The sequence below is a fragment of the Staurois parvus genome, unplaced genomic scaffold, assembly GCF_062004578.1.
Source record: "Staurois parvus isolate SC_StPar_1 unplaced genomic scaffold, SC_StPar_1.0 ptg000264l, whole genome shotgun sequence".
Taxonomy (NCBI): Eukaryota; Metazoa; Chordata; class Amphibia; order Anura; family Ranidae; genus Staurois; species Staurois parvus.
Window position 1 is genome coordinate 7,244,518 of NW_028318060.1, and position 21,400 is coordinate 7,265,917.

General features: G+C 39.3%; 1 pseudogene; it reads left to right on the forward strand.

The window, feature by feature from the left end:
• LOC149459288 (isoaspartyl peptidase/L-asparaginase-like) overlaps nucleotides 1-20,546 on the forward strand; it is a 91,017-nt pseudogene extending 70,471 nt beyond the window's left edge.
• The last annotated feature ends 854 nt before the right edge of the window (nucleotides 20,547-21,400 follow it).

A 21,400-nucleotide genomic window follows, 5' to 3' on the forward strand; every position in this document is an offset into this window, starting at 1 on the left:
GTCATGACTGTTGGGTCTGTCGGATTTCTATTACTCTACTACACCTGCTAGTAAATTATTTGCCATGTAGAAATATCATTTCTACCAAAAACAGTGATTGATCAGGTTAGTGATGTCTGACTGCTATTATTTTGAACACAACTGTGTGTATGTATATGTATATGTATATATATATATATATATATATATATGTATATACACACACACACACTATGTTTCCTGTATTGTATTGGGATGCCTGCCTTTACGTGCACATGAACTTTAATGGCATCCCAGTCCATATGGTTCAATATGGAGTTGGCCCACCCTTTGCAGCTATAACAGCTTCAACTCTTCTGGGAAGGCTGCCCACAAGGTTTAGGAGTGTGTCAATGGAGATGTTTGACCATTCTTCCAGAAGCACAATGGTGAGGTCAGGCTCTGATATCGGACAAGCAGGCCTGGCTTACAGTCTCCGCTCTAATTCATCCCAAATGTGTTCTGTCAGGTTGAGGTCAGGAATCTGTTTAGGCCAGTCAAGTTCTTGCACCCCATCCAAGTCTTTATGGACCTTTGTGCACTTGTGCGCAGTCATGTTGGAATAGGAAGGGGCCATCCCCAAACTGTTCCCACAAATTTGGAAGCATAAAATTGTCCAAAATGTCTTGGTATGCTTATGCCTTAAGAGTTCCCTTCACTGGAACTAAGAGGCCAAGCCCAACCCCTGAAAAACAACCCCACACCATAATCCCCCCTCCACCAAACTTTGCACAATGCAGTCAGGTAAGTACCGTTCTCCTGGCAACCACCAAACTCAGACATGTCCAGTGGATTGCAAGACAGAGAAGAGTGACTTGTCACTCCAGAGAACACATCTCCACTGCTCTATCATCCAGTGGCAGTGTGTTTTACACCACTGCATCCGATGCTTTGCATTGCACTTGGTGATGTGAGGCTTGGAATCAGCTGCTCAGCCATTCCATGAAGCTTTCTACTAGTTGTTGTGCTAATCTGAAGGCCATACAAAGCTTGGCGGTCTTTAGCTATTGACTCTGTAGACAGTTGGTGACTTCTGCACACTTCAGCATGCGCTGACCCCGCTCTGACATTTTATGTAGCCTACCACTTCATGGGTGAGTTGCTATTGTTCCCAGTTGCTTTAACTTTGTTATAATACCACTAACAGTTGACCGTGGAATATTTAGTAGCAAGGAAATTTCATGGATGGACTTACTACACAGGTGGCAACCTATCATGGTACCACGCTTGAATTCACTGAGCTCCTGAGAGTGATCCTTACTTTCATAAAGCTTTGTAGAAGCAGTCTGCATGCCTAGGTGCTTGATTGTATGCACATGTACCAATACTTTTGGCAATATAGTGTGTATACAGTGGATATAAAAAGTCTACACACCCCTGTTAAAATGTCAGGTTTCTGTGATGTAAAAAAATTAGACAAAGATAAATAATTTCAGAACTATTTCCACCTTTAATGTAACCTATAAACTGTACAACTCAGTTGAAAAGCAAACTGAAATCTTTTAGGTGGAGGGAAGTAAAAATAAAAAAATTTAAGTAATATGGTTGCATAAGTGTGCACACCATTAAACTAATACTTTGTTGAAGCACCGTTTGATTTTATTACATCACTCAGTCTTTTTAGGTATGAGTCTATCAGCATGGCACATCTTGACTTGGCAATATTTGCCCACTCTTTCTTGCAAAAACACTCCAAATCTTTCAGATTGCGAGGGCATCTCCTGTGCACAGCCCCCTTCAGATCACCCCACAGATTTTCGATCAGATTCAAGTTTGGGCTCTGGCTGGGCCATTCCAAAACTTTAATCTTCTGGTGAAGCCATTCCTTTGTTGATTTGGATGTACAGTTGCAAGAAAAAGTATGTGAACCCCTTGGGATTACATGGAGTTTTGCATGAATTGGGCATACAATGTGCTCTGAATGTCATCTAGCCACTTCCTCCTGTACCACTTTCCCCTCCCTCCTAGATTGTAAGCTCGAAAGAGCAGGGCCCTCGAACCCCTCGTGTATCGCTCTGTCTTGTCTCATGTCTTGTCCCCCTGCCTTTGTACAGTGCTGAGCAAACCCTTTGGCGCTATATAAATACTGTATAATAATATAATAATAAGTGATCTACAGTGATATTAGGAGCCTGGCAGGGTGTATGACACTCAGTACAATAAAGTTGATTGCATACTAGACCCGAACTAATGATCTTTCGTTTTTTTTGCATACTAGTCTCCATATCGAAAATAAAGAGGTTATTAAAGTTACGAAAATTCTCGTACAACAGAATACAAATTTGGAAGTGATGTCATGTATTGTATTGTATTTTCGACCAAAAACTGTACTGATTAAACAAAAATTGTACGATCTGGTATTGGACAAGAAATATTTTCCTGCTTGTCCCTTTGAATAATTTCAGATGAAAACTGTGTAGTAAGGATCAGATTATCATACGATCTCTTTGAAAGATGCAATTTTCTGATCCTGTGTACTAGGCTTAACACTTTAGAGTTTTTCAGCTTGTTTTCCTTTGTCTAACTTTCTAATTATCCCTGCTCACACTTGTACGCTCAACACCTTACACTCTATTAGCATATTCAGGCATTTTTTGCCCCATAGACCTCAATGGAAGTGTCTGAGCATATCCTGTGTAAATGCACAATGTGTGTTTGTGCACACATTTTTGTGTTTTCCTCCTTTATAGGTAGATACATTTATTGTCATTGTGAATACATTCCACAACAAAATTACAAACAATAATAATAAAAACATTTCACAAAAATACTGCAAACTTCCTTTAACGTTGCAGGAAAATGTAAAATTTATTTCCTAATCTAAAATGAAATTCCCTTTTACTGCGTTTATTGTTCGTGGAAAGAAGCTCTCTTTATATTGATTTGTTCTGGCTTCAGTGTTCCTATATTATCTACCAGAGGGCAACAACCCAAATAAGTGATAACTAGGATGCGATAAGTCACTCCTTATTTTCTCCACTCTTCCAAGACAGCGGGAATCATAAATTTCTGCCAAGGATGGAAAACTACAACCCACTATTTTCTGCGCAGTAGAAATTATTTTCTGCAGAGCGTTCCTGTCCACTACAGTGCAGTTTGGTGCCATACCAAGATACAGTACACCAATATGCCCTCTATTGAAGAGCGATAAAAAGTCTCCAGTACCTTTTTATCCTAGACCATTCTTCCTGAGCAGTCTAACAAAATATAATTGTTGCTAAAAAAAAATTTATGAATGCTTGTACGACTGACCATACAAGATTCTCGGAAATATACAGTTGCAAGAAAAAGTATGTGAACCCCTTGGGATTACTTGGAGTTTTGCATGAATTGGGCATAAAATGTGCTCTGAACGTCATCTAAGTCACAACAATAGAAGAACACAGTCTGCTGAACATAATACTACACAAACATTAGATGTTGCCATGGTTTAATTGCACATAGCATGTAAACATTCACAGTGCAGGGAGGAAAAAGTATGTGAACCTTTGGCCTTAATAACTGGTTGACCCTCCTTTGGCAGCAATAACCTCAACCAAACGTTTCCTGTAGTTGCAGATCAGACCTGCCCAACGATCTGGAGTAATTTTGGACCACTCCTCTTCACAAAACTGTTTCAGTGTAGCAATATTCTTGGGATGTCTGGTGTGAATCGCTCTCTTAAGGTGTTGCCACAGCATTTCAATCGGGTTGAGGTCAGGACTCTGACTGGGCTACTCCAGAAGGCGTATTCTGTGCTGTTGCAGCCATTGTTGTGTTGAATTACTTGTATTCTTTGGGTCATTGTCCTGTTGCATCACCCATCCTCTAAGGAGCTTCAGTTGGCGGACAGATGGTCGTATGTTTTCCTGCAAAATGTCTTGATAAACTCTGGAATTCATTTTCCCATCAATGACAACAATCCTTCCAGGCCCTGAGGCAGCAAAGCAGCCCCAAACCATGATGCTCCCTCCGCCATGTTTTACAGTGGGGATGAGGTTTTGATGTTGGTGTGCTCTGCCTTTTTTTTCTCCACACATAGTGTTGTGTGTTCTTCCCAAACAACTCAATCTTGGTTTCATCTGTCCACAGTATATTTTACCAGTAGTGCTGTGGAACATCCTGGTGCTCTTTTGCAAACTTCAAACGTGCTGCTATATTCTTTTTGGACAGCAATGGCTTCCTCCGTGGTGCAGTCATTTTTACAGGACGACCAAGCCTAGGGAGAGTAGCAACAGTGCTAAACTTTCTCCATTTGTAGACAGTCTGTCTTACCGTGGACACATGAACATCAAGGCTTTTGGAGATACTTTTGTAACCCTTTCCAGCTTCATGCAAGTCAACAATTCTTGATTGTAGGTCTTCTGAGAGCTCTTTTCTGCGAGGCATGGTTCACATCAGACAGTGCTTCTTGAAACCAGTAAACCCAGAACAGTTGTGTGTTTTTTAAGGGCAGGACAGCTGTCAGCAACACATCCAATGTCATCACACTGATTGGAGTCAAGGTTGGCTCACTCCTAGCTCCTATTAGCTCTGAGAGAAGTCATTAAGCTAGGGCCTCACATACTTTTTCCTCCCTGCACTGTGAATGTTTACAAGTTATGTGCAATTAAACCATGGCAACATCTAATGTTTGTGTATTATTATGTTCAGCAGACTGTGTTCTTCTATTGTTGTGACTTAGATGACATTCAGAGCACATTTTATGCCCAATTCATGCAAAACTCCACGTAATCCCAAGGGGTTCACATACTTTTTCTTGCAACTGTATGCTTTGGGTTGTTGTCATGCTAAAAGATGAAGTTCCACTTCATGTTTAAGCTTTCTAACAGAAGCCTGAAGGTTTTGTGCCAATATTGACTGGTATTTGGAAAGGTGGAAAAGTTCTGAAATGATTTATCTTTGTCTAATTTTTTTACATCACAGAAACCTGACATTTTAACAGGGGTTTTTATATCCACTGTACATATATATATATATATATATATATATATATATATATATATATATATATGAAATCCGCACATTCCTTTTTCTTTCATTTGTTGAATAGTTGTTGCAAATCAGGTATGCAGAGGTGCCAAACCTAGACAATGAGCATTTTCAGGCAGTCAGAAGCCTGCATAATTTCCATCATGACAGGTGTGCTTTAAACTGGGAAAGCTATTTCACACATTGTGACATTTTCTTACAACTTTTACAGCTTTATTATTAACAGAAAAGTCTCAGTAGGTTCTTTTCTTGCACAGCATTACCAGGCTGCTCTGTGGTAATTATCATTACTGGCTTGCTACGGTTTCCCTCATCCAACACTCTACAATCAAGCTGACATTTAGAGTAGATAGAGGAACAAAACTGGATTCACACATGCAATATGATAACCCTGGAACCATGCAAATCAAAGAGGGCAAACTGTTTGAAAGAATTAGTATTTGTTTACATGAGAAAATGTTTACTTTTCCTTTTAAATGTTGACCTATCCCAGTTAAAAATCTAGATTTTTTTCTTAACAGCTACTAGTTAACTTTGTTTTAGAATACATACAGGGGAAACACAAAAATTATTAAAGTGACCAACTGTGCACTGTGCAAAGAAATCTATAGAAAACACAAAGGCCATATAGACAATATGCAATCTGGACTCTTCAGAATGTTTTAACCCATCAGCAAATGGTGTCAGGTAAGCTATATTGCCAAAATGATTGGGACACCCCTCCAAATAATTGGTTTCAGGTGTTCCAATCACCTTCATTGGCACAGGTGTTTGAAATCAAGCACCTAGGCATGCAGACTGCTTCTACAAATATTTGTGAAAGAATGGGTCACTCTCAGGAGCTCAGTGAATTCAAGTGTGGTACCGTAATAGAGTGCCACCTGTGCAATAAGTCCATCCATGAAATTTCCTTGCTACTAAATATTCCACAGTCAATTGTTAGTGGTGTTATAACAAAGTGGAAGCAACTGGGAACAACAGCAACTCAGCCACGAAGTGATAGAGCGGGGTCAGCGTATGCTGAAGCGCACAGTGCGCAGAAGTTGCCAACTGTCTGCAGAGTCAATAGCTAAAGACCTCCAAACTTCATGTGGCCTTCAGACTAGCACAACAGTGCATAGAAAGCTTCATGGAATGGGTTTCCATAACTGAGTAGCTGCATCCAAGCCTTCCATCACCAAGTGCAATGCAAAGCGTTGGATACAGTGGTGTAAAGCATGCCGCCACTGGACTCTAGAGCAGTGGAGACGTGTTCTCTGGAGTGATGAATCATGCTTCTCTGTCTGGCAGACAATGGACGTGTGTGGGTTTGGCGGTTGCCAGGAGAATGGTACTTACCTGACTGCATTGTGTCAAGTGTAAAGTTTGGTGGAGGGGGTTTATGGTGTGGAGTTGTTTTTCAAGGGTTGGGCTTGGCCCCTTAGTTCCAGTGAAGGGAACTCTTAAGGCGTCACCATACCAAGACATTTGGACAATTGTGCACAAAGCAAGGTCCATAAAGACATAGATGAGCGAGTTTGGGGTGGAGGAACTTGACTGGGAGGGATTTTGGTCCACTCTTTACAGATCTTCTCTAAATCCTTAAGGTTTCTTGGCAGTCAATTGGCAACTCGAAGTTTCATCTCCCTCCATACATTTTCTATAGGAAAATGTATGGAGGTCTGGTCTGGTGTATAGGAAGGTCTGGAGACTGGCTAGGTCACTCCATGACCTTAATGTGCTTCTTCTTGAGCCACTCCTTTGTTGCCTTGGTGGTATGTTTTGGGTCATGCTGGAAGACCCATCCACGACCCATCTTCAGTTTTCTGGAAGAAGGTTCTCATCCAAGATTTTACAATACATGGCCCCGTCCATTGGCCCTTCAATGCGGCAAAGTCGGTCTGTACCTTTAGCAGAGAAACAGACCCAAAGCATAATGTTTCCACCTCTATGCTTGACTGTAGGGATGGTGTTCTTATGATCGTAGTCCAGTATTTTTCTTCCTCCAAACACGGCAAGTCGAGTTAATGCCAATGTCAATTTTAGTCTCATCTGACCACAGCACTTTCTCCCAAGACTTTCCATCTGCCCCGTGATAGAGGGACAAATGGACCTCAGTGAAACACAAGTGCAGTGACGTAATACATTAGTAGTCCTTTGATTACTTTTTCCAAACTCGTAACTGGAGGCCCATACCTCCATGCAGGAGCCAGTGCATAAAATTGTAATGGTCTGCAGACTTCAATGCACATTTTTTTTCAAAAGTTGGACTATGTCTTTAGATAGTTGAGTGACATTAATATGAGGGAAATGTTGTACCTCTTTTGGAAGTTCCATTTTTGTGTTTTGTGTTATGGTGTTTCTGAGGAATAAATAGTAGATCAGTGTTGGTTTTAAAAAGAAAAAATGCATTTACTGGAAAAAGTTTACAATGTATTATTTATTTCCCCCATTTTAAAATTACACTTAAATGATGTCCCTGATAAAAAGCATGGCAAAGTTATTGCAAATGGAAAAAGGCACTGACAAAACAATAACAAACAACAAACAACAATGAAAAAAAAAATGAAATTGGTGGGGGACAAAAGCAGTGAAATAATGGCTAAGGAGACAAGGGTTGCATAGGAATACCTTTAAATTAAAAAAAATATTATTTTGTTTACTGGTAAGGCTTCTTTAACTGGTGCCATATGCAGATGAAAAGTCACATCTTTAAACTACATATGAATGAAATGGTAAATAAAATATAATAGTAACCAGGGGCGGACTGACCATTTGGAAACTCGGGCACTGCCCGAAGGCACGGGGTCAGTAGGGGACCCCATGAGATGCCCCTGGTACCTTTTTCATAGGCTTTTTTGAGTTTGGGCAAGGACACATGGGCCCCATGATCCCCTATTGCCCAGGGGCCCCATGAGTTGTCAGTCCGCCCCTGATAGTAACATTATATTACTCAGTGACACTTGCAGACTATCTGCAAGTGTCAGTTTACTGCAGTGACTGCATTTGGACTGCCACTGCTGCTATGTAATGCAAAGAAATTTGCTGCTGTCATTCTGACAGCAGATAATTGCCGATAATAGTAGCGGCATAGCAGCGTCATGGGGAAAGGTGTTGAATGTAGGAGAGGCACCTTAAAAATGTAAAGGTTTTTTAGGACATTGAAGGTTGAGGCCCTGTTCACACTTGGTGATTTGGAATTGCTAGCAAAATCGCTGTGATTCTGCCCACAATTCCAAATTGTGGAAAAATGTGTGACATGTTTGGGTGCTGTTATTCTTAATGGATAAGAGATCCCTGTGCTCAAATCCCAACAGCTAGTGCATGCATTTATCCATCAGGTGCTAAAGGGGTGTAACCACACATTAACACTAGAAATTCTGAAGGACCCTCTGCACACTGGTATATACCCTTTCAAGCAGACTATGCAATAAATAGGGATATTTAGTTCACACATATTGCAATACATGCTTAAGCTGGCCAACTGTGTCAAAGTCATCCCTCTATGGCCAGTCCTACTCTGCCCTGCCTACGCAAGTGCTACTGTGGACACAATGCTAGCATAGGAGAAAAGACACAATGGGGAGAGCTACAAGGGTCAGTAGCCAGTGCTTGCGTGGGGTTTCTCCAAGGACTTTGCTTTGATCCCGCACTCCAAAGACATACTAGTAGGTTGGTTGGCTCCTGCTGAAATTGGCCCTAGTGTATGTGTCTGCATGCATGGGAGTTAGGGACCTTTGATTATAAGCTCCTTGAGGGCAGGGACTGATGCGAATGTATAATATTTATGTAACGTGCTGCACAAATTGATGTCACTTTAAAATAATATACCTGTAAAAAATAAAATGAAAAAAAAAACCCAAAAAACAGCTGTCATACATTAACTTATAGAATAGTAATAGTTGTACATCTAGTGCTTATACTTGCTTTAAATTTAAGTGATGACAGAGATGATTTCCTCTCTGATGAGCATAATCCCAAAGTCAGTCTTTTATGTGTTAACCTTTGCAATTGTTTCCTTAGGCCATGGATCTGTTTTGAATGAAGATGGTGAAGTTGAGATGGATGCTATTATGGATGGCAAAGATTTATCCTCGAGAGCTGTCTCTGCGGTCACATGTATTGCCCAATAAAACTTGCTCGCCTTGTAATGGAAAAGGTACTTTAACAAAAATGTCATGGTTGTATGGCAAATCTGGCTAAGCTGTGTACTTATCTCTCCCAAATCACTAGCATGGATAGCACTATTAACCCCTTCACGCCTAAGGGTAAAACAAATCTAAATGCCTAAGCACAATTTTGCAACATTGACATGTGTTGGTAAAACCGTACATATCATCACAACAGGACAAATTGGGCTTTCATTTGGTGGTAAATGGTAATGGATATATCCTGATTTTATTTTATTATCAAAGGAAAACTGGCCCAAAATAGTAAAAAAAAATTTTTTTTTTTATTTAGCTGTGTGTTTCTTGTTACTACCATAACCTACCACCAAAGAACAACCCAAAATAATTTATCCAGCTCTTGACAACTGCAGCTATACCATATATGTGTATGTAATTTGTTGTTTGTACCCGTAGTACAGCCCAGAAACAATAGTGCGCATTTTGTTTTTGTCTTTTTTTTTTTTACCTAAAAAACACTGACACTGACACCAATTTTTTTTAAATCCTGACCTTTGACCCTGACCTTTTGACCTTTGACCCCGACCTTAACCCAAACAATAATCCTGGCACTGAACTAGATCAAACCTTGATCTAGGTATTTTTTATTTATTTTTTATTTTATTTTTTAATATTTATTAATTTATCTTTTTTTTTTACAAACTTTTTTTTTCTCTCTATGCCAGGAGTTAGAGAGATACAATGTATCTCTCTTCTTCATTCATAGAGAGAAAAAAACAAGGGGGCCGGGCTGCATGGTCACTGATCACTGTGATAGCCAATCAGAGGCTATCACAACGATCATGTGACCCGGAATCTGGAGTCCCGGGTCCCGATCGTTAGAACGGGACCCGGGGCTCAGTGACACCACGGTCTTTGTGCTGGGAGTGTGCAGTGTGGTGCACTCCCAGTACAAAGACAGGTATGCAAATATGTGGCCCCACGGAAAAAAGCCCAGTTCCGCGAGGCTGCATATTTGTGTGACGTCGGTGTCAAGGGGTTAAAATATAATCAAATGATACAGATAAAGGCGGGTGATCTAAGATGGCTCATTAATAATCAATAATGATTAACTAGTTATAAAATCATCATTTATTATAAAGATAGTATAACATATTAACATAACAAATGATATCCTCTCTCCTGTCCCAAGATCAAATGATCGTTATTGCTTAGTATGTTGGACGGAGAGCTGTAAGACCTGCTGGTATTTTATGAAAGACATTCCACCCCCTGGGGCTTAGTAGGGTGCACCATTTGCTCCTCCTGTAACTGCAGCTTACCTATATACATTTGACACTGGCTTGGAAGGTACTGCTCTTTATTGCAAAGATGGTTATTTCCTGATGACTGGAATGGACTGGAATTGGTCAACCTTGATGACCTATCTGGAGAATGTTCAAAGTTAGATCTGAAAATATGCTTTGCAGATCTCTGTTCATTCCCTGTTGAGTAGAATTGAGACAAAAACCTTGCAAGTCATCTGTCATATACAAAACACAGAGTCCTGAGTACAGTTGTGCTCAAAAGTTTGCATACCCTGGCAGAAATTGTGAAATTTTGGCTTTGGTATTGAAAATATGACTTATCATGCCAAAAAAATACTCTTTTATTGAAGGATGATGATCATATGAAGCCATTTTTTATCAAATAGTTGTTTGGCTCCTTTTTAAATCATACTGATAACAGAAATCACCCAAATGGCCCTGATCAAAAGTTTACATACCCTGGAATGTTTGGCCTTGGTACAGACACATGAGGTGACACACATGGGTTAAAATGCCAATTAGAGGTTAATGTCCCACATCTGTTGCTTTTTAAATTGCAATTAGTGTCAGTGTATAAATAGTCAATGAGTTTGTTAGCTCTTACGTGGAAGCACTGACTAGGCTAGATACTGAGCCATGGTGATCAGAAAAAAACTGTCAAAAAGTCCTGCGTAACAAGGTAATGGAACTTTATAAAGATGGAAAATGACATAAAAAGATGTCCAAAGCCTTGAATATGCCAGTCATCAAATAATCCAGGGTACAGTGAAGGACACACACACCGCCCCCTAGTAAAACACTCCCTGCATACAGTTAACCCTTTGTCTGCCCTTCATGTTAACCCCTTCCTGCCCAGTGCCATTAGTACAGTGTCAGTGCTTTTTTCTTAGCACTGATCACTGTATTGGTGTCACTGGGGATGTCAGTGACACCAAGTCAGTTCCCTCCAGTGTCAGGATGTCCGCCGCAGTCCTGCTATAAGTCGCTGATCGCCGCCATTACTAGTAAAAATACAAAATTAAAACTTTTATGTAAACCAATTAATTTACACCTATTGGGATTTTTTTTCTTTGCAAAAAGTGTAGCAGAGTACATTTTGGCATAAATTTATGACAAAATTAGATTTTGTAAATTTTTTTATTGGACATTTTTAATAGCAAAAAATACCACTGAAAGAAAGTTCAATTTGTGGGGAAAAAAAGGACGTAAATTTCATTTGGGTGCAGCGTTGCATGATCACGCAATTGTCAGTTAAAGTAATACAGTGCCATAAGCAAAACATGGCCTGGTCAGGAAGGGGGGTAAATCCTCTGGAGGGCAAATGGTTAAAAATGCATGTTGTTGGCACATTATTTCTACTTGTGTTCAGTTTCAGACAAGAGCAACTGTGTGCAGCATTTTGCAAAAAATGATGACATCTAGTGGTCAGTTTGCAAAATGACATTTGAATCCTCCAGGCACAATTAATGCAATCAAACTATATTTAAAACTCTTATCACAAAGGTCTGTAAATAGCATGAAAGCTTGGAATAGTATTTTAAGCAGTGTAGATTTTAGCATGCAGATATGCCATCTCCAAATATCATGTGTATGCACATTTCGCAAAGTCAGAAATTCTCTTTTACAAAATGAAGACAGGGTATTTTATTGAATGACATTTCTGTTCATGTCTATTTTTTAATCCTCTAATTCCTTTTCACTCTCTATTTTCGAAGACTGATCACCTGCTTTTAACTTGTAAAGGGACATTGCTGTTTGCTAAGTCGCAAGGCATCCCAGAAATTCCTGGTGAAAAACCCACCACTGAGCGCTCAAGAGAAAGATGGAAGAAAGATCTAAAATCTGGTTCAATTCCAAAGTCAGTTGTAAGCCCAGCGTAACATATTTTTTGGAATCGGTTCATTCTTGTATGAAATTCTGAATTTTTGTTAGGGAAAAAAAGTGTTGCTCATAGAAACTAGTCAAATTCCAGCTTTCATGTTGTGTGTGTGTGTATGTGTATATGTATCTCTCTACAGGGGTTGGACAAAGTTATAGAAATACCAGGTAAAATGAACATAATCATTACCAAATATGGTGCTAGGACAACCTTTGGCAGCCAAGACGGCCTATATTCTCCTGGGAATTGACAAATATTAGTCTTGGATGGTGGATAATGGAATCTGATACCACTCTTCATCCAAAAATCACTCAATCAGATATTTTAGTCCAACCTCTGTATATATATATGAAAGTGTGTATGAATGTGACGACATGATTTGTGCTGCAAGCTTAAGTGATGGAACATTCTTTTGCTTCCGCTGTTTGATGAGACACCTAGCTAACAGGTGGGAAGCCTCACTTTCATCATTCACTGTGTGTGCTGCTAGTAATACGGAATCATATAAGAGCTTACTAATCTTCAAAGAGGGAAAATTGTTGGTGCCCGCTTAGCTGGTGCCTCTGTGAATGAAGTTGCCAGTTTATTTGCCATGCCACAAGTTACAGTATCAAAGGTTATGACGGCATATACAGATTCTGGGAAAACATCCTCTGATAAGCATGAGTGCGGTCGACATGGTCAACTGCTGAAAGAGACAGAACATAGAAATGGAATTATTTTAGTAAATACAAACTGCTTGTCTTGTGACTTCTATCAGTGCCCGGCCAAGCACTGGTTAATCTTGCAGGAGGAGTTTTCATTCCTGTCCTAGGAGGCTGCATAACTCCTGACCCTTTGTTGAGACAGTCATGATTGGCCCTGTGCTGATCACATGCATCCTTCCAAAGAAAAAAAAACCTCTCTAGCAATACACAGTAAACTGAGCATGTACAGAGTGACTCCTAGAGCTCTGTACTATCAGAAGATGGATTGGGGACAGGAGAAGGAGATGAGGATCAGAGAGAACAGGATGAAACAGTCTTTTAAGACAATGCAGAGGATTAACCCCTTAGGCTCCAAAGTGAGTATAACAAGCATGCTTTACTGGATATACAGAATAATTTTACTGTTGTGGGTTTAGTAACACTTTAACCTGAAAGATGGACACTAATGCAGCCACCAGTCAGATGTGCATGATTCTTATTTACCGTATGGCTTGACTTAAACTCACTTCTTTGTCAGTGCAGTATTCTACAGTTTTGAAAAAAAAAGTAACTGTATGAAATCTGGTTGCTCACTAATGCCAGAAATAGTTACAAAATCTGGAAATCATAACCCCAAGTTAAGGTAAAACTAGGGAGCTGTGTGAATTTTCTCCCCTTTAAACACTTTATTTATTAACTGACTGAGTGTTTCTAAACTACCAGACACAGTGAGGCTGATTTACTAAAGGATTTAAAAATGTTCACACAAAAAAGAGTAGAGATTAATTTCAACTATCTAATCATGGAGGGATGAAATAGACAAGAATTTGTTTTACATATGTCTGGATAATTAATGTGGATCTTCTCTCTTTTTTGTGTGAACATTCTCAACTCCTTTAACCTCCCTAGCAGTCTGATTATGTCCATATTTTTGCATGTAAATATGTTTTTTTTTTATTGTAGGCCTGTCATTTTTAGGAATAACTCACTGAAATCTGTACGAACAAGAGTCTAGTAAACATCCCGGGTATGTTACAATTTGAAACACGAAATCATAAATTATAATTTAATAAATAATCATAAAAAATAATAATATAATAATAAATTTAATTCAATAATATAAATCAAACTAAAAACACTGAAATTTGAAATAGAGTGCCAAGTTCGCACATCACTGAGCAAAGTCGCAAAATCGTTTTCAGTGTCTGATGACGAATTTCCCCACGAATCATTATCACTCAATTCTGCAAGTAGTTCTAATTTACTATCGCTGTTCTCTAGCTGGTCTAAAACCGCTTTTGACCTAAAGGGATGCTTTTTGGACGACATGGACGTTTCTCAGTTTCCAGGCAGAAAGAACAGTAAAAATGCAGGTAGGGCACAGGACAAGGCACTAGGGACAAAATGTATGTGAAATGGTTTGATACAGTAATGTTTTACTATGCGATTTTAGTGTATTTAGTGAATGTCACTTTTTGTCATTTTCAAATTTCCCGCCGTTCCGTCCCCCCTACGTCCCGACGCTCGTAGGGGAAGGAACCCAGATGACAGATGCCGGCATCCGCCGGAGGAAATTGCTGGGGACACTGCAGGAGGGACATTGCAGGAGCGCAGGACAAGGTAAGTGATCGAGGGATCCCGGAGCAGCGCCACATGGTAAGCCCGAGTGTAGCTCGGGGTTACCGCTTGTGGTAGTGAAACTTTACCCCGAGCTACACTCGGGAATACCGCCAGGGGGTTAATAAATTAGCCCCTATGTATAGAAGTCAAAACTGTACAGACAGCTGCTCTCAGTGGGTACTGGTTCTAATACACAGGAGTGTTCAGTGAGTTTAGGACACAGTGGCAGAAGCTAACTTGTACACAACATAAAGCCGGCAAGCAAAAAAAAAATGTGTTTAGTCTGGAAGGATTTACTGCACTACACTGAGATTTTGTTTCTTTATTTGTAGAGGTACAGGGACTGTTGGGGCTGTGGCTGTTGACAGCCAAGGAAATGTGGCTTGTGCGACCTCTACTGGTGGAATCAGTAATAAAATGGTTGGACGTGTTGGAGATACACCATGTATAGGTGAGAGAAAACCTCACCACTTATTTCTGAACTTGCCACACAGTCAACAAAAGACAGTAAAGCTGTGCGTGCATTTGGCCTTTTACTTGCATTATAAGAGATTCAATCCTAAATCGTATAATCTAAGATAATTGTTTTTAGACATTTATATAATCTGAGCATTGTTCATTGCTCCATGGAGTTTCACAGTTGTCCAGCTGATGACTGGTTTCTCGACTTCATAGGTATATAGCTTAACAGTTCTTTTGCAATCATCATTCCTATAACATTTATTATGTATACCTTCTTTGCATATCTGGCGGTAAATATAGGTAACGCTGAAGCTTAGATTTAAAGGTACAAGTACAGTACATGGGCTCTTTTCATCTGCTGTTTTGCATTGAAGAAACCAAATTGAACATCTAAAGAAGATCCCTGTATTAATCAGTGATTTCCTGGCAAAACATTGTTGTCAATTACTTTAATTCTGTACACAATCATATGCAGTGCACTGGAAAGTAACTTGTTCATACTGGAACTGACTTTTTCCAATGCACTGCAGAGAAATTAAGAACAAGTTTATTAAAGTGGTTGTAAAGGCTTTAGTTTTTTTACCTTAATGCATTCTATGCTGTAAGGTAAAAAACCTTTTGTGTGGTGTGCAGCAGCCCCCCCCTAATATTTACCTATGCCCCCTCTCAATCCAATGATGTGCACAAGAGCACCGGTTCCACTGGGTCTCTCCCTCCTCATTGGCTGAGAGCAGCAGGAGCCATTGACTCTACCTACTGTCAATCACAGCCTGTGAGCCAATGAGAAGATAGCAGGGGGCGGGGCCAAGCCATGCTGTGTGTGTGATTGGTCACACAGAGCAGCGGATTAAGGAGCGAGCTTGCTTGGGTGCCCCCAGAGCAACCTATTTATTTTGGGGGTATATGGCAAGTGTCCAGGAGCGCCAGCAGGGGGCCTGAGAAGAGGAGGATCGGGGCTGCTCTGTGCAAAATCATTGCACAGAGCAGGTAAGTATAACATGTCTGTTATTTTTTTAAAGGACTTAGTTTAATACACCATTAAAGGAAATCTATGGTTACAGCATACACTTTCATTTTATAACATTAGCATTGTGATACAAACAATAGTTATTTTTGAAAATCCAATATAAACTTACTTGAAAAGTCTCTTTTCATATTATGAGTTCTGCCTGTCTGCTGACCATCTCTTTTCACAACTTCCTGGATTCTCTACTTGCTTTGCAGCTTGCCCTCTATTCTAATTCTAAGGACTGCATACTCCATGGTACCTTGCTGCCTGCAAGCTGTGCTTGCTGTATTGACCCCGCCTCCTGCAACTCCTCCTCTTAGCCTCTTAGAAGGCAGGCTCTGTGGAATGTGAGACACAGCAGTGTGTACCCACAGGGCACAGTAAATACATGCCACAGAATCTTCACAAAGTACGATTACAAACTTCAGAGTTGTTCATAAATAATAAGAGTAGGCTAGAAATAGCATGGATTGAAATTCAGCCAATTCAGCAGGGACTGGACACGATTCGATTCATGTATGGATCAGGCTGATTATCCATGGATCGACTTTGGTACAACCACACTGTCGTTTTTTTTCTACACACGATTACTGCCAGTGGCTATAGCTGCTAGCAGTAATCATTGTGTTTTGCTGGTCTAGAAGGCTCCCCGAGTTCCTCCACTCCCCTCCGGCAGAACACAATAGCACACACAAATACCTGTTGTGGAAGGAAAGAAAATCAAATCATGGGCTGCCTAACAGTGTGCAAGTCCTAATCTGTGTCCCAGGGACCTCAAAAAGGAGTCAACGAGGAGCTGGGACTGTGACTGAGGGTAAAGAGGACAGGAATAAAAACTAGGGTATAATTATAAAGCAGTCAATATGACATTCACCAAAAAATCAGTGCAGGTGAATTGTCCTGGTGCATGTAATTACAATGATTGTTTCACCTGCAGTGAATGTTTGTGGATGTCAAATTCATGGCTTTATAAATGTGTCCATTGGCAGAGGATTTAACTCTACCTCACTCTAATAATAACAAAAAAAAGTTCTGTCTGGAAATCTACTGCACACTGGGCTTAAAAAAACACCTAATTTACAGGTGTTTGATGTTGATTTTTTTTCTTTTTACCCTGTAAAAGCATGTCTTTGTTAGCCTGTGTAGCCAAGCGCATATAGGTGTCCTTTTATGACACAGAGAATAGCTGCGATTTAGAGGATCTCAGCTATTCTCTGGTCATTCACATTTTATGACACTCAGGAGATCATGTCAACCCTTCAGTGGAGATCTGTGTTCTCCCTCCAGATTCTCCAGCCCAGAGCTGGAGAATCAGAGGGACCGCAAACTAAGCAGCGATAATTTACCTCTGCTTAGTAAACTGATCTTTTACTGTAATCTCGCGAGATTATAGTAAAATCAGCCATTTTCCAGCGTTTGTAGACTGTTCTCCCTTCGTTTGGAGAACTGATCTACATATGCTTCATAAACGGCATTCACAGGAAAACTGTGTTCTCTGAGAATGCCGGAGAACTGAGCAGCGATCTATTACTGCTGGTTCATAAACGGACACCATAGACCTTTACAGGCTTATCAGAAGAGGGGTGTTTACAAGCTGAAAAAAAGCCATCACCAGCTCATTCAGGAAAGGAGATTTTGAGAAACAAAAATGCTTGACACACCTAAACGTGACTAGCACTATAGCATTCATTCATTCCAATAGCCAGAATAAATTAATATTCTGGTTAATCGGACCCATTAATGCTCAAACACTTGACATGTCTAAGTGCGTGTGTTACACGTGGCTTTAGGCATGTTTAAAGCAGATTTTGTCTGCCAGGAGTAAAAGATGTTCAGAGGAAAAAAATCACTAAATATCTAACTAGATGTCACTGATTCAACTAAGGGCTGGGGGGGAATTTACTAAAACTGGAGTACCCTAAATCTGGTGCAGCTGTGCATGGTAGCCAATCAGCTCCTAACTTCCGCTTGATCAATTAAACTTTGGCAATAAAACTTGGAGGATGATTGTTTTTTATTTATTTATTTTTTATAAATATTTTATTAATTTTCAATAAATCACATTACATCATTAAAAATTGTAAAATATTCAACAATTCCCTTATACCTCTAAAAAAAAAGAGAACCCCACCCACTCCCACCCCCTTGCCCCCCTCTGCTCTCTAATATTTTGCTTCTTACCTCCTCGCTCCACTTCTTTACTCTTCACTCCCAAGGCACCCTTCTCTTTCTTCCTTTCTTATCTCCTCCCTATCTTTCTTTAAGTTCCTCTTTGAACTTATCCCATTTGTCCCACCTTTCTCTGAATCTTACTATTCTATCTTCTTCCTGATGGTAGAGTTTCTCCATGCTATATTCATAGTCAACCGTACTTATCCAATCTTTTTCTTTTGCTATTTCCTGCTCTTGCCAAAATGTAGGTATTAACCCCTTTGCCGCATTTACCAGATGAAATGTCAACAAGTTCTTATATTTTTCAACTGCAGTCTCAGTTTTATGGAATAAGCTTATGCCTGGATCTTTCGGAACCTCAACCCCCATTATCTCCGGAATTAAATAAATTATTTCTTCCCAATACTTCTGAATTTTAGGGCACTCCCACCATATATGTGCCATTGTGCCTTTTATCCCACATCCTCTCCAACATAAAGGTGATTTATCTACTTGTTGTTTATGTGCCACACTTGGTGTAATATACCACCTTAATTAATTATAATTAATTTCCACCACCCTCCTATCTTCTACAGCTCCATGTGCTAATCTAAACATTTTCTTTTTTTGTTGCTCATCAAATCTTATTCCTAACTCCTTTGCCCACTTCTCCATGTACGCAGGAGGGGCAACCCCCACCATTTCAGTAAGAGTTTTATAAAACCGGGAAGTACCCTATTTCCATATTTTATTTGTATTAAAAAGTTGTTCTAGTGAGTTTAAATCTGTCATTGGTCTTAAGGGTTTAGGGAGCGAACTAACAAAATGTTTTAACTGAAGATATCTCCACTTGTTTAACAAGGAAAACAACTTCTCCTTTTTTTAACTCCTGTCCATTATATCCCATCCATTATATTATTTAACTGTGCATTCCCTTTTGTTACCCATTTACCTGAAATGTCTTCCCTCCCTGGAGGGAAGAAATCTGTGTTTACCAATGGTATAAACATAGAATTGAACTCCCACCCCATTTATTTATAAATCATATCCCATACCTTAATTGCATTTCGTGTGTAAGTGCTTATACTTTCTCTAAATGTACGATATTGATGTGGAATCCATACTATCTTATCCATTTGTGTCCTACTTAATGTGTTTTCTATATTCACCCAACTTTTTCTTAGTGCATTATATGTTCAATCAAAAATACGTGAAAGTAACATGCATAATATCTCTTAAAATCAGGCACACTTAGGCCCCCCTTATCCTTATCCCTACATAACACTTCATAACTTATTCTCAGTTTTTTATTTCCCCAAATATATCTCAATATCATTTTTCTAATTGTTTTAAAATAGGCTCCCGGGAGTTGTATCAACATGTGGAATTTATATAGGATTTTTGGGATGGTTATCATTTTTATCAAATTTATTCGTCCTATCCAAGAATATGGTCCTACTAATAATCATCTCAGTTCCTCCTTTATCTCATTCATTAGTGGGATATAGATTATTTTATATAAATTCTTTAAGGATGAGGTCAATTTAATCCCCAGGTATTTTAATTCTCCTTCCCTCCATGAGAAGATAAATTCTCTTTGCAAGGTTTTTTTTTTTAATTATTGGGACATTAATATTTAATATCTCTGACTTTACCAGGTTAATTTTTAAGTTTGACATCTCTCCATAACATTTCATTATTTTCATTAAATTAGGTAATGTTAGCCTAGGATTAGCCACATAGAAGATAGCATATCATCTACATACACTGCCACTTAGGGCAGAGGACAGAGGGGCTAAATGCTATTGCTGGCAGCGAACAGGGCCGATCATGCTAACTGCGTTTTTGGGGACACTATACAAAGGAGGCACTAGTATAGTTCTGCTCATGATCATTATATTGATCCTGTGTTGGTACAGCCAGAGCAACTTACAGGTATGTAGCTTTGCCTGTAGCTGCCACCCTGTCGCAGTACATTGCGGGCGGGTGGGAAGTGGTTAAAGTATATACCTGTTCTTATGATTTCACTATTCTTTTATACTTTGATTTGTTTTATGTTCTGTATGTTTCTTTCAGGTAGCGGGGGCTTTGCAGATAACAATGTTGGTGCAGTTTCTACTATAGGAGATGGGAAAGCATTATGAAAGTAACACTAGCCAGACTTATCCTGCATTATATGGAGCGAGGTAAATCATCTATAAAAAAATTTGTTTCAGGTCTTGTAACCATAGTGATTTTTAAAAAGGGAAGTTGTTATATTGACATTATTGGAGTAATATATCATCTGTTCTAGTGCATAGATATACCATGCTGCTCATCATGGTTACCCAAGGTTAGACACTTTTAACTGCTGGATAACAGTACAAAGAGAAGAAGTATGCAATAACTCAGATATATTGGATTGGAAATTAGTGTTTACTCTGCAGCACTCTACTCTTTTCAAAAGAATATGTCATGAAAATAAAAATGACACTGGAGTTGATAAACTGCAACTGGAGAGTGCAAAATCTAGTGCAGCTGTGCATGGTAGCCAATCAGCTTCTAACTTCAGCTTGCTCAATGAAGCTTTGACTATAAAACCTGGAAGATGATTGGTTTCTATGCAGAACTGCACCAGATTTTGCACACTCCAGTTTTAATAAATCAGCCTCACTGCTGTATGTTTACCACTTCCCTAGTCACACCTTTTTACCCCCTATGGGCCAGATCACTTTTTATAATTTGGCTATGGAGATGTTTATTTGACAATAATTTGTTTTTTAAGGGCAAAGAGCAAACAAGGCTGTCTTTTGGTGATATTGTCATGCAAAAATACATTTTTTACCACAATACTTAGACAGTAAAATGTAACAAAACTAAAATAAGGATTTTTTTCTTTATTTGACCAGTGTTGATTTTTCACTCTCCAGTTTTAGTAAATCAGCCTCAATGCACGTCCCCTGTCACACCTTTTTACCTCCTCTGGGCCAGATAACATTTTATAATTTGGCTATGGAGCTGTTTATTTGGCAATCATTTTTTTTTAAGGGCAAACAAGCCTTTCATTTGGTGATATTATCTTGCAAAAATATATTTTTTACTACAATACCTAGACAATAAAATAACAAAACTAAAAAAGGACTTTTTTTCTTTATTTGACCAGTGCTCATTTAAAAATAGTGCTATTGTAGATTTAAAATAACACTAAATTA